This window comes from Dinoponera quadriceps, unplaced genomic scaffold (assembly GCF_001313825.1).
Source record: "Dinoponera quadriceps isolate SergipeBrazil2010 unplaced genomic scaffold, ASM131382v1 scaffold946, whole genome shotgun sequence".
In the NCBI taxonomy this organism is placed as follows: Eukaryota; Metazoa; Arthropoda; class Insecta; order Hymenoptera; family Formicidae; genus Dinoponera; species Dinoponera quadriceps.
Window position 1 is genome coordinate 809878 of NW_014555069.1, and position 13182 is coordinate 823059.

A 13182-nucleotide genomic window follows, 5' to 3' on the forward strand; every position below is an offset into this window, starting at 1 on the left:
CGTTGCACGCGCGTAAAACGCGAGCGCGCAACGCCGATAAATACGCGCGCCTGTGCGAAATAGCGGGGGCTGCGGCATAATCCCGATATAAAACGGTCACTGCGCAACCGGAAATATAAAGTAGTCGCAACGGGGTCGCGACTTTCCTCTCCTCTCCCTCCCTCTCTCACTCGCTCTTGTCGTCCTTAATTGGAATTTATCTCCCTTTTTCTACACGGCGCGTCAGGAGCAACGAAGCGGACTTTTAACCTTCCGCGGGAATAAGTTTAAGGATGCGCGTTCTCGCCCGTAAAAGTGACGCACCGGTGCGCTCTTATTATGCGAGCGTCGCTCCTCTCGCGATATCGATGGCTCGCGATAGCGATCGCCCAGACCTACATACGGGGTTCCCTATCGGAGCGCATCGCGCGAGTCGCTAAATTATCCGCTGGTTAACACACACACACACACACACGGTTGAGTTTCAGTCTCGGCTTCCTTTTTGGGGGAGAGGTTAGCTCCTCAGCGTAATGGGATTACGCACCGCGCGGCGTAAAACTCGCGACGATGAGATTACTCAGCGGAATGTAAACGTACAACGGCGAGACTCGTGGCCGGGGCGTTATCTCGCCGAGAACAGGTGATTCGGATTCACAGCGTTCGGTTACACGATTACGCGATTAAAAGTTCATTCTCATTATCCATCGGGCAGGAGTCCATCGATTCCCCCCCGTCCGAAACTTTCTTCAACGCTTTTGTATCGGAATATTCACAGTATCCGTCACCGATATGAAACCATTGAGGAATGTTTTTTTTATTTATTCATTCATTTTGATAATATCTCTCTTAAATTTTCGTTTCTGCCGTCAAAATAGGTCGTTTTGAAAGTTTATCTGAATTTAATAATCGAAATATCGAGGACATCCATAATTTCGAGATTGCATTTAAATGAAGTCTACAGAAGTAAATGTTCAAGAAAGAAGTTAACTAGTGTCGTCACAGTAAGTTTTTGCTAGTTTATAGGCAATTTAAGTAGAAGCAAGCTATCCTTGAGAGCATCGAAGCAGAATCGAAAATTTCGATCCGGGCGATCTCGTGGAATTCTGCGCGACCGGCGATGCGCGATTACGCAATCGCCATCGAGTTCACCGGGCCTCGCTGAGAAAGAGGATGTATTGCGGATCGCGATGTCGAGGCAGGTTAATAAGGAAACTTGCGACACGTCCAATTCCGCGAGCGAATACGCCTCTCGTCGGCGTGTCAATGCGAGATTGAATCGCGGCCAGCCGTCTTGCGAAAGTATCACGCTCAAGCTAGATCGATCGTGTCCAATCAGCGGACCAACGGGGAGGTCTCTCTTTCTCTCTCTCTCTCTCTCTTTCGAGAAGAGTTCGTTCGTAGAGCTTACACCTGTGCGGAGAGAAGGAGGTGGATCTGAGTGAAAAAAAAATGACTCTCGCTTTATGAATTAAATATGAAATCATGCCGCATGATTCATGGCGAATAATATGGCAGTAATTTTCGTATCATTTGAGCCGACAGAATGTCAAAGGCGCCGCGCGCTTTCTCCCGAGACGCTAAGTTAGAAACCGTGGACGATGCAATTTATTTCAATCCGCCCTTGATAAATAAATCGTGAAGCAACGTATATTCACGAGAATGATCCTCCTACCGTCTCTACCGCGTGCAATTCTGCGCGAATGGAAACGCTCTGTATCCGGTCGTACGATGAACGCTCACGACAACGTTCCGCGATCATTACTATTCGCGTAAATGTTGCATCTAACGGCGCACGGGAGCGAGTCTGGATACACCTGGCGTTACATTAGCGTTACATTAGCTTATAACTAGTCTTAATATTGTAACCGGAGTTACTTGCACAAATTTCACGGGCTGGGGAGAGCGAGTTGGCGCAAGGATCGTATTGTTCACGCGTTTCGTCGCACGTCACGTTGAAAATGGTAGAAAATCCTAGTAAACGAGTGTTAAGGGGGATGCCAAAGTCGGTGACGAATTTGATAAGCGTCGATAACTTGCCGTCGATGTCCGGTGTACATCGATACAGCGATTTAGCGGACGTCGCTCGGGAAACGTTGGAGGAAACTCGACTTCCCCGGGCCCACGTACAGCCCACAAACATATTACGCGACAACCCTCGGCCCTACCGCGGTAAATTCTCATCGCCTTTTCGGATCGTCGCGTCGCACAATGGCCGTAAAACCTACCAGGTCGCATAAACGAATCGTCAGAGAAAGAACGCAACGCCTGTGCGTACGTGCGTCGCCGAACTGAGGTGTGAAGGAAAAGAAAGAAAAAGCGAAAGAGAGAGAGAGAGAGAGAGAGCGTGCATACACACAGTGCGCGCCCGGCGGCGGATCGGATTTCGCTCATTGTCATTGTAATTTCTTGACGGGGTGTAGTTTTCGGGGCGTTCCTCACCACAGGGGTATTACCTACAGATGGCTGTTTGTTCGAATGTCACCGAGGGTTATTATATGCCTCGTTACTCGCTCTGTGACAGCTTATTTGGCCAGTTTTTCTATCTTGCCGCCTTCTCCTCTCCCTGCCTCCCTCCTTCTAGAGTTCGCTCTCTCTACCTCGTGCGCGTTTCTCGGCTCTTTTTCCCTGTAGCTTCGTCCATTTTCTGAAACTGGAAAATAGGCGCGAAATTTTACATTTCATTCCACGGTAAAATATAAAGCGTGTGTCGCGAAAAGGTGTGTTCAAAAAATCTTTCCAGGCTTGTGGTACTCGACAAATTGAATAAAAAAAAAATCAAGAAAATATTACAAAGGGTCTATAAGAACGAAATTGTAAGTGCATAAAAAACCAAGGAAATTATCAGCCGCAATGTAAAATACAGAAGAAAAAATGTCCATATATATCCTAAAGTTATTATCATTGACATTATATAATAACACTTATAGAAAGATGCTTCTCCTGACTATAATTCTATTACTCATGCGATTACAAACACGAAACATTTTTTTTCAGTGCAATAACTCTCTAGTGGCTTTCGTTGACGTGAATCGTCGTTGTCCACGCGATTGTCTTGATTAAGAGGTCTTCGATTTTTCTGGTGGGTGGGGATTTATCGAAAAAATCCCCTCGAGGGATGACTTTCCGTGGACTAGAAGAGACAAGACATAAAACTCGCACACTTGCTCCTCTCACGTGTCCCGATCGGTGACAGTAACGGCAGCGATATATATCGACGTATAGCAAAGCGCGTTCCGCTTCTCGGAAGCCGGTTATACAATTATCGCGGCTTACCTTGGCTCCGTCACTCGACGACGTGCTCCAGTTTAACTTCGCTACGAAGTATCGAGGACGAACGGATTTCACCGGCGTCGTCGACGCTCTAACGAAATTTCGATCATAGGTTAATATACTGAAAAAAAAATGTTTCCTATTTGTAACTACAATCGCATAAATGAAAAAAATTATAGTCGTGAGAACCACTTTTCTAATCTAGTGTTACGATAATGTCAATGAGATAATAACCTGATATGCGTATTGTTGCTATTATTTATTAGATTAAAACCAGTATTCTATCACTATTAAATCGTACTATTCACTAAAAATCGGTACTGGGCCAGCACCTCGCCAGCAGTTATTTCTTCCTTAGGATTTCTCTCAGTGCACGTGCGCTCGCGGTCCGATTCAGCCGCGTGTCGTCGACGAGTTTCTCGATCCGTCGATTACGTACTCGACGCGAAAATGGAAAAAAAATCGCTTCCGCCAAAAGGATCCCTCGAAAGCTCCGTTGTTCTTTTATTTCCGATGAAAAGTCGACATGCGTATAGATAGTATACATACGATCCACAATTTACAATAACAAATAACCGATCGATAACAATAGTGCGCGCGCGTGCGTGTGTCCGGCGGTCGAAACCGGTCTGGGTTTTTAGTTTTAGTTCGACCGATCAAAACAAGTATGTTTGTTCGATACCTTTGAGAGTAACTACACGAACTATATACAACTATATGCGACTACAAACTGCGGCCGGAAACAATTGGAAACTGATATTCGTTCCACCCAGTGAAAGTCACCGCGTGAAATCGCGCGTGTAATTGTGAAAATAATAAAACCCACCGCTGAAGATTTAAACTGGAATAAAAAAGACTGTGTCTACGATATTCAAACATATATTTAAAAAAAAAAAGTACACGCCCTCGTATATTTGCCGATTTATTCGACACGTGTTCCATGACGCGAACAAACGCGGATTCATGGTATCGTCCGTAATTCTGCCGTCGAGGTACCGATCTTCGAGATACAACCGGTATTAGACACAATTAATCATTCGAACGAGGCCAACTGAAGACGCACTTGCGCGACGTTAATGGTTCTTTTTCATTCACATGTTCGATATCTACTCGGTCACTTCTCGCGCGCTGCGATGGGGTCTTGTCATCGCATTCTTCGTTCCCACACTACTCCCGGATCCGATCTCCCGTGGCAGATGCGAGTGGTGGACACGCGTCGTCAAGAAATCGAAATCAAAATTTCTAACGACAAGCTTATATTCACACCGGCCCTGTAGATTACTAACCAAGGTAGAACCAGCCTATAAGAGCTTAATCGCGATTGTTGTAGCGACATACTATTTTTATAAAATATACTGAAAATATACTGAGATTATAGTTACTTCGATTACTTTTTTCTCTCAGTGTACAAAAAAACATAATTTTTCGAATATAATAATAATAATGATGATTATTCCGTTCCTCTTCTTCTATTATTAGAACAATGCATGTTTTCTGTTCGGAAAACCGAAACATCCCGTCCTCACTCTTCCCGTTCACCATTTACGGAAATACGTTTTCGATGAAGCGTAGGTTCTCGCGACGACAACCGGCGGGGTGGGAAGTAAGGAAGGGTTCCAATCCAAGTCGGTCGCAGCGGCGGAAAGTCGTCGCTGAGAGAAAACACTCGATCGATTCGCCGAGAGTTCCCTGTTCGTCGAAGGTGTGTGCCTTTTTACATTGTCCGCGGCGAACGGGACCGTTCTGCGAGTCCCGATAATCCGAGGGCGGCCACCATCTTCGTATAAAGGCAGCTAACTTCCTAAAATCAACCCCTAATGAAATTAACGATCACCACGTTGCCGCTCGTAGTCGCCTCGGGGTCCAGGTGGATTCCCGCCTGAAGAGAGAAAGAGAGAGAGAGCGAGCCCCTTTCAGGATCGAAAAGTCACACCCCAGTCGACACCGGCTAACCAATCGAGGTCGCAGAAACGAGCGAAGTCGTCGCTACGCGTCGATTGGTTAAGTTTCCGGCGCGTTGATTGCCCAGGAAATTGTGCGTGTCCAGGACGCGCACGTGTGAGTCCCAGCTTCGCGCTCAAGGCTATTCGCAGATGGAGATATTTTGTATAGCGGCAGTCACGTACAGCGGCGATAATTGTTTCACATTGACGCGGAGCGCGCTCGCTCGCGCATTGCACGACGACGAGAGCTTTGTTCGGAGCCCTTTGACTTTCCGCTTTATCGCACAAAACATTAGACGTACGGTTACAGACGCGAAAGAGAGAGAGAGAGAGAGAGAGAGGATGTCGCGAGTGATCGCGGCCATAAATCCTGCTGAAAGCAGCGCCTGTGATTCCCGAAGCGCGCGTCTCTCGCGCGTCCTCTTTCCGCCGCAGCGATTTCATTTTCCTCCTCCGGAGCGCGCGCATGTTCGTACTTTCGATACTCAACAATGAGCCGCTGTTTAATTAATCGAGTCCGATTGCGTCAGGCAAGGAGACCCTTTGCCCGAGAGATGTGCGTTCACCGCGGCTGTGTCAATTTATCCCGTATCGATACACCTGCGTAATAATCGCGTTATATAATCGCGCGCATTAATCATAAATCGTATGCCCTGTGTGTAGGCGCGCGGGATGGAGAGAAAGAGAGTGTGTGTGTGTGTGTGTGTGTACCTCTCTCATTAAAATCACGAACACGAGACGGTTGCATCGCGCGCGCGCACGAAATGATTTCTCTAAACAGCCCGCGGCTGTGGATAATAGTGAATCGCCCGGCGAGAGTTCTTTTCTACGACTCTCGCGATGTAGATGAATTAACGACGGGCATCGACGCGCCGCTCATTTGTTTCCCGCCCGTTTCGTTCGCGCGTTTGTCGTATTGAGCACGCGTGCTCGCTCGCTCGCTTCCTCCTTTCGTCTTGTTTCCTCCTCCGAGGCCCCTCAGATCGACGTAGAATTAATTGAGCCGAGATGCCTCGAAGTGAAAGATAGATTGAATATGTATCTCGTAAGCGGGGCGGGGCTGATCTATTTGGCGAAACGTATCAAGGATAAGCTTGGGCAACCCGAGAAAGTAACCGGATCGAGAGAGAGAGAGAGAAAGCGAGAAAGAAATGTTCTCGTATTCTCATTTTCCCTCTCGCTCTCTTTCTCTCTCCTGCTTTCTTTTTCGTCTTTTTTTTTTTTTTTCTATAATACACAATTTCGTAATGAGAGACGACGGCGCGCCGCCGCTTCCGCCCATTCGTCGATGGTTACCGATCAAATTGGAGCGCAGGCTCTTGGCTTCCCCTTGACCGGAACATATCATTATACCATTACGTTGCTTGACGAATTCAATTAAATCGACTACATACACATGCACACGTATACACGTCGATTGTCCGGTATTCATCGTCGCGCTAACTGGCTTGTGTGTCATTTGGACGTGCAAAACTGATCTTTGATCTGATTCGATCGCCGCTGGAGGACTAACAGATACGGCCGTAAAATCGGTCCGGGAGAGAAACCGCGATATAATTTACACAGTGGTACGTTATAACCATCGCGTTCATTAATCATCGCGAAAGAATGCATTTGTCATCGTCCGTCTTGGCGACAGCCGCTGACATTTTCTCACCTATGCGCGGCGGCCACAACGACACACCATCGTATTCGCGCGAACTTTTCCGCGCGCGACCGCGGGCGGATCGACGGTCTTATTATCGTCGCGCAGGATCCTTTTTCTCCGCCTTCAAGAGAGCAGTAAAATAAAAACTCCGTAGATTAATTAATAAATAATTCAAGAGAATTCAAGGGAGAAATCAACAATTGTGATGTCGTTAAAATCGGTGTTTACCAGTCCATCGAAGTGGGCGCAAACTATTCGTAAGAAAGATCCGAATAGCATTTCGATCGCGATTTCGATCGGGATTTCTCGCCGGGGAAACACGTGTGAGAACTGTCGCGTCTCTCCGCGGCGGTTGCTTCATCGCCACGAGAGTGTTCCGGTCGTCACGCCGCCGTAACCTCCTCCCGATCGCTTCCGTTGGAATGAAAATTACACCGGCCCGACCTGCAATCACTATTAGCCGTTAAGGATATACGCCTGTGGGACTGCTATCGTGCCGGTGCGAACGAATTAACCGTACATACGCGTCCATCGCGACGGGCTTCTTTTTACGCGTCGCAAATAACAGCTCGTCTTCATGATTCAGAGGCCCGGGACGAGGCGATGGAATAGACCGCGTCGAGGATAACGCGCATATAGCGAGAAGCGGCGGGTACTCGAACAGTCAAAGTTCGTTGCGGACGACGACGACGACGTTTCCTCGTTACTGTTACCCTTCCGCGAAAACCGGTGAGTCGTTCTCGGCGCAAGAGAGAGCGCAGATTTATAACGCGGGCTTTGTGATAAATGCGGCGAGTCGCCGTGCACTCCGCCGGCTCCTCGCATTTGCAATACGCGTCGCTACATTTCCTCGTGGCCTAAGTGCCGTGTAAGCGCATTTTCCCGCGCGAGTACGCGAGAGAACGATTAATTCCTTCCGGAGCTTGTATCGGGTATACACAACTGGCGAACGAACAACGTATACGTTCGTTGTTACGGTTCGGAGACGTGTCAACGCTTATAAGGACAGAACGTTGGATTCGGGCCTATTCGCTCTCGAGGCGATAGAAGAAAGAAAGTTCATGAATATTTCATTAGCTCCTAACTGTGATTTGTTCGTCACTTTTAGATCCAAAAGTATACACCAGTCAGATTCAAGAGCTCACTGAACGCTTTTGTTTTTCGAAATTTTGTCACGATACAAATTAAAACTGACTTGCCACTGTGGAAGTTAATGCAAAGTTTGAACGAATGATCGGAAAAATGAACAACGAGCGAACACCCGCCTTCGATGTTCGTTCGCTAAGTGTATACGTACTTTAACGCGAAAGAAGTCCCGAGGTGAGATAAGACGAGAAAGAATGGAAAGCAATCAATGAGCTGCCCCAACGAGAGAGGAACACGGCCGGGTCGCGAAACGAATTTCTCTCCGCCTTCGTATCGTCTCAGGGGCCATTGTTGTTTGTGATCTATCTCGTTAGACATTCTATGAGCCGGTGCCGCGGCTCTGTGACAGAGGGATCACAACCGCGTGCGGTTGTGCAACGCGCGTTACTTAACCTGCCAACTAAGATCTTTCTTTGATCGGACCGGAGCTTCGCGAGCTCGCAAGAGTTCTAAGCGCCAAGTGAACGAGCGAACGGCGAATCTAATCTCGCTGGAATCGCATCTTTTGTCAGGAGATCGCCGACGCGTCGGTACGATCTATCTTCTGCGCTTTTTCTCCCCTCCCCCCCCCCCCCCCCCCNTCCAGCCTTCCGCGCGATTCTCCAATTTATTATCGCGTACATTCGTTTCGCTCAGGTTTCGCACGCAGTTCGCGCTATTTTTCATCCCCCGCAAAGAACTCGTCTGTCGATCGACGCGTTCGTTGATTCTCGATTCTTTCATCGGAATTTCGACGCTATTAAGGTAGTTGGTCCGTAACAATACTGTTAGAAAATTAATGGTTAATCCTCGAATAACGTGATTGGATCCGACCGGATCCATGTTCTAATATCTCCACGCGCGCGCTTGTGTAGCGTTAAGGGATTTACGTCGCACGATAGCGTTTATATAAAAAGCATCACGATAAACAAATATTGCTATATTTGTGATCATTTTCACGCAGCATAAGATACTATAAATATTAACATTACATTATATTGCATCACGTACATTACATTATATATTAAAATAAGACAAATCTACGGATTTATCTGATTCTGTGTCACCTTATATCTAGTATTAGACTGTGCCGTAATGAAGATCTTGCTATAAAATAGAGTGAGAAAAAAAGCAATCTCTCACTCTGTCTTAACTTCCGGCTTCCCTGAGCAGATCGAATACTTGTTTCATGTATCACTGATTATACCGTCGAATCGCAATATCCTATTCCCCGAGGCCCCGACAAAAGTTTCTCGCGTGAAAGGTTTTTTGATTGGATTTTCGAACGGGAGAAAATCTCTCACGTATGTTTTCGGAGCTACAATGACGGGGGGCTGACCATTAATTTTCATTCGGATAAATGAGCGGTGTATTAGCCGACGCGAGAACACGCCCGATGAGCGTAATCGCAAATATAAGAGTACGTTTATCGCTCTGATGATCGATCGACGAGGAGAGGTTCCCGCACTGATTTCACTCGCGGAATGTGTTTGTCTTATTTAAGATGGCTTGCGGAGAAGCTATAAAATGGAGAAACGGTACGAACGCTCCTACGAGAGAGGAAGGAGACCTTCGTCTTCGACGGGCTGAACGGTCGCTTTATTGTCGTCACCTTTGACCCAGCAATGTTATTGCATCGCTGCGACGCTTGTAAAATCGCGATGTTGTTCCCTGGCTTCTCAGCCTGCGAAGCGCTGTGGAAAAGTTCGCCATTCGTGGCCAACTACCTGCCGACCTGTCCCACTCGGCACCCAAACGGCCGTTGAAAGCTGAGAAATGTCGTGTTCGCGCGATCCCGTCGATTCGTCAGTTCTATTGGGATTCTCTCAATGCCATTGACTTTGTCGCGGGATCGAATCAGCCCGCGGTCTGAAACGAGCCTGAACTAAATCGACGCACAGTCGAGTCCAAATTTTAGCCCTGTGTTGAGATAGTTGTTCCGTAGAGTGCTTGATTTTCAGTGGCAACGTTAGCGGGATTTTTCATCAATTTATAACATGACAACGTGGAGCACCGTAGTGGTCTCGGCCAAATTAGCCCGGAACGTGTTAAGAGCGTCAAAGTAGCATGAAAATTTCTATTCAGCCGCTGCTGCATTTCTGATTCGGACGCCGTCGGATATTTGATTCCGTCGGCTGCGATTCCTAATTAGATTGAAATAGATTATGTAAATTGGTTCGTTTACGCAACGCCTCCCTTTGCCGCTTCTTCTTTGTCTCTCTTTCTCTATCTCTCTCCTCGTGTTTCGACCGTCGCCACCTATATAGTAGCGCTCATTATATGCAAAGTAAGCTTGTAAATCTCACAATTACGCGACTTCGTTTGCATAATGTATCCGACGAAATTATTACTTTGATCCGTCATAACGAGGTTATCGCGCTCTTTTCATTATATTACTAATATTTCTACATTATTGATATGCTCAATCATGTAATTGCCTGGATCGTGTAGCCAGACGCACTCAAGTAATTAGCCGCATGTGTTGTCGTATACCAAAGAAGGCATTCGAAGAAGGAGTATTCGAAGCAGGAGATCGCTCTTGTGACACTTGCGCGTTATTTTTACGTAACGCAATCGAATGTGTATCGTGCAGTGCATCGCGAAGAAAAACCAATGTAATCGCCGTATATTAAAGCGAGCCGACAAATCCAGCGAGGCCGAGACGACACGCGGCGATTCTCGATCGCTTAGCGAACGTAATAGAACGATAATTTGACTCGCGAAATTACAAGCCAGATCACGTACACAGCACGTCACGCGCGCGCTCGTCCGTAGGAATCTTATAATTTACAAAACTACCATTCCCCACGACTGAGACCTAATTATGAGCGAAGCTCGCGTTTCCTCGGCACGTAAAACTGTGAAAATATACACGGGCGTGCGGGTCTCCAAGTAATAGGATAATTTTCCCTTATCTCCGGCAATTTTGCGCAAATTAAGCGAGCACAGTCCGAAACGTTGAGCTCGCTCGGATGTACGCTGCAAAATATTCAAACGGACGGGCGTAACTATAAAGTTAAGGGAATAATCATAATAATAACAATAATAGTGAAAAGAGGCGGTCGAATGCGAAATCCAATTATTCCGCTCGGAGCGAGAGGAAAGTTCATCTCGCGGAGACATTTCTTGGAAGGTGAGCGCAAGAACGCGAAGACGTAAGCGCCGCGAAACGCTTCCTGTGTCATGGTCGCGCGTGATTCAACTCGCGCTGTGCGATCGAGGGAACCCAGATGGCTGATCTCGGTTGCGATGGAGAATATATACGCACGCTGCGCGAACGAACTTCAAACTATTTCTTATAAAAAGGTGAAAGAAAAGTGGCATACGTACTATGCAATCAGCGCATTTATATTAATAAGTCGTCGAAATTTTTCGTTTGCGCCCCGACCTTTCATTTCGCGCGGCAGACGTTCCGCTTCCGGACTGATTTCCCGATAGAACGAGATTAGAAGGGCGTTAGAAACGCGATGACGAATTATCGGGCGCTAACAACTTCCTGGGTGTTATCTGAAATGTCGACGTAGCGGGACATAGTGATTTCAGGAGGGAAAAAGATCCTCCTACATCGTTAACTCGGAGGCGCTCTTCGGACGTACGTTTGAGAATGAGATTAATCGCGTGATTTATTGAGAGTGGCGGTCTCGTGTAAGTGGATTCTTACGAATCCACTTACGCTTCGGCGCGGTTATTGAATTACCGGATACACGGAGTGAGTAATTAACCCGCGATACGGAGGGACCGATAGCGCGCGGCGTCCGTCGATGAGTGAGACGGTTTCACAATTCATACCGCGAAAGGTTACAGCAGCCCACGAGATAATTACACGCTTTGCGCACTATCGGTGCCGACCTCACGGATAAAATAAGCGCGGCTCTCGCGAGCGCGCTATCCCCATTAAATAAATTAATATCCGTCCGTAAACCGTTACTGGAATCGAGATAAGTGTCCGAGATAGCAACATCGGACGGTTGGAATTGCTCGCAGCGCTTGTGTGTTCTCTAAATGATGTTTCCTAACGATGCATACGCGCCGCGGTGTGCCGGCATTTGACGACCTGATCGGCCTCCTCGTCGCCCCTCCAACAGCCTCGTGGATAAATTCGCGAAGATCGAGATCACCGATCACGCTCATAATCGCTCGTTCTATCGACGACAAAAAATTAGACGGAACGAAACCTCGAGTACACTCGGAGAAAGAATTAGCCATATAAGCTGGAATCTGGCAGCTAAAACGTGTCTTTGAAATAGCGACGGCTAATGTTATTGCTACCGCAGCTAATTTATTAGCTGTCTGAATTTAGGCGCTAAAATAGAAAAAAATATTGACCAGATCGCACAATAATACTAAAATCATACTTACATTTCCGACTAGAAATCGATTTATTTATTTTTTAACAGAAATTGTCCTCAAAGTGCGTACTGATTTTAGGTATATTGATTTCCTGAAACTCATTCACTTGATTTAATGCTGTATCTGAAAAACATTGATAGACACTTTAACCCGAGACCTCTGAATCGTTAGTCAGTTATCTTAAGTGTTACACCGCTCCGTCGATAGGTATAAACGTCTTTCGCATTGTCTGTATATGATATAACCAGAGAGGGAACACAGCTAACTATTACCTTAACTGTTCATGCTAAAGTTCGTATTTCAGTATTGAATTGACACCCCTCGTCGGTCTCTCCGCTACCGGCCGAATATATACGATTGTACCCTACATGGGTCTTTCCATAGCCAATGACATCCGAAGTTTTATGTCGATCGATTGCGATCATCATGCATCGGGCAACAATATCCGGACGATCGAACGAAATAAAGACTGAAAAGAAAAATAGAGAGAGAGAGAGAGAGAAAGAAACATCATCGTACGGAAATAAGCATTATGATCCGGTCGATCCTTAAGTACTAAAGTATACATTGTTGAAAAAAAGAACGATACGTAAAACCCGTACTTAACATCCGCTAATATCGAGCTAAAGGAGAAAGAGAGAGAGAGAGAGAGACGGGAAGAGAGACTGCGCGCTTGACGCGAGTCACGGAAATGATGTACACGTCGTCATCCTCATCGACCGCGTCGTTCTTCCCATTCTTTCCTTCTTTTTTCTCTCCTTTTTTTTTTTAATTCTTTTCTCTCCGACATCATTTCGACGTTACCAAATTGTCCGACTAATGCCTGCCGCCAGCGGGCAGGACCGTTACGTGCGCCGCTCCTCTCTC

General features: G+C 46.8%; 1 protein-coding gene across 1 annotated transcript in view; it reads left to right on the forward strand.

Annotated features, from left to right (window-relative positions):
- The window catches only part of LOC106742908 (transcription factor AP-2-epsilon), a 74399-nt gene that overhangs the window by 38972 nt on the left and 22245 nt on the right, over positions 1 to 13182 (forward strand). The gene's annotated exons all lie outside the window — the stretch shown is intronic.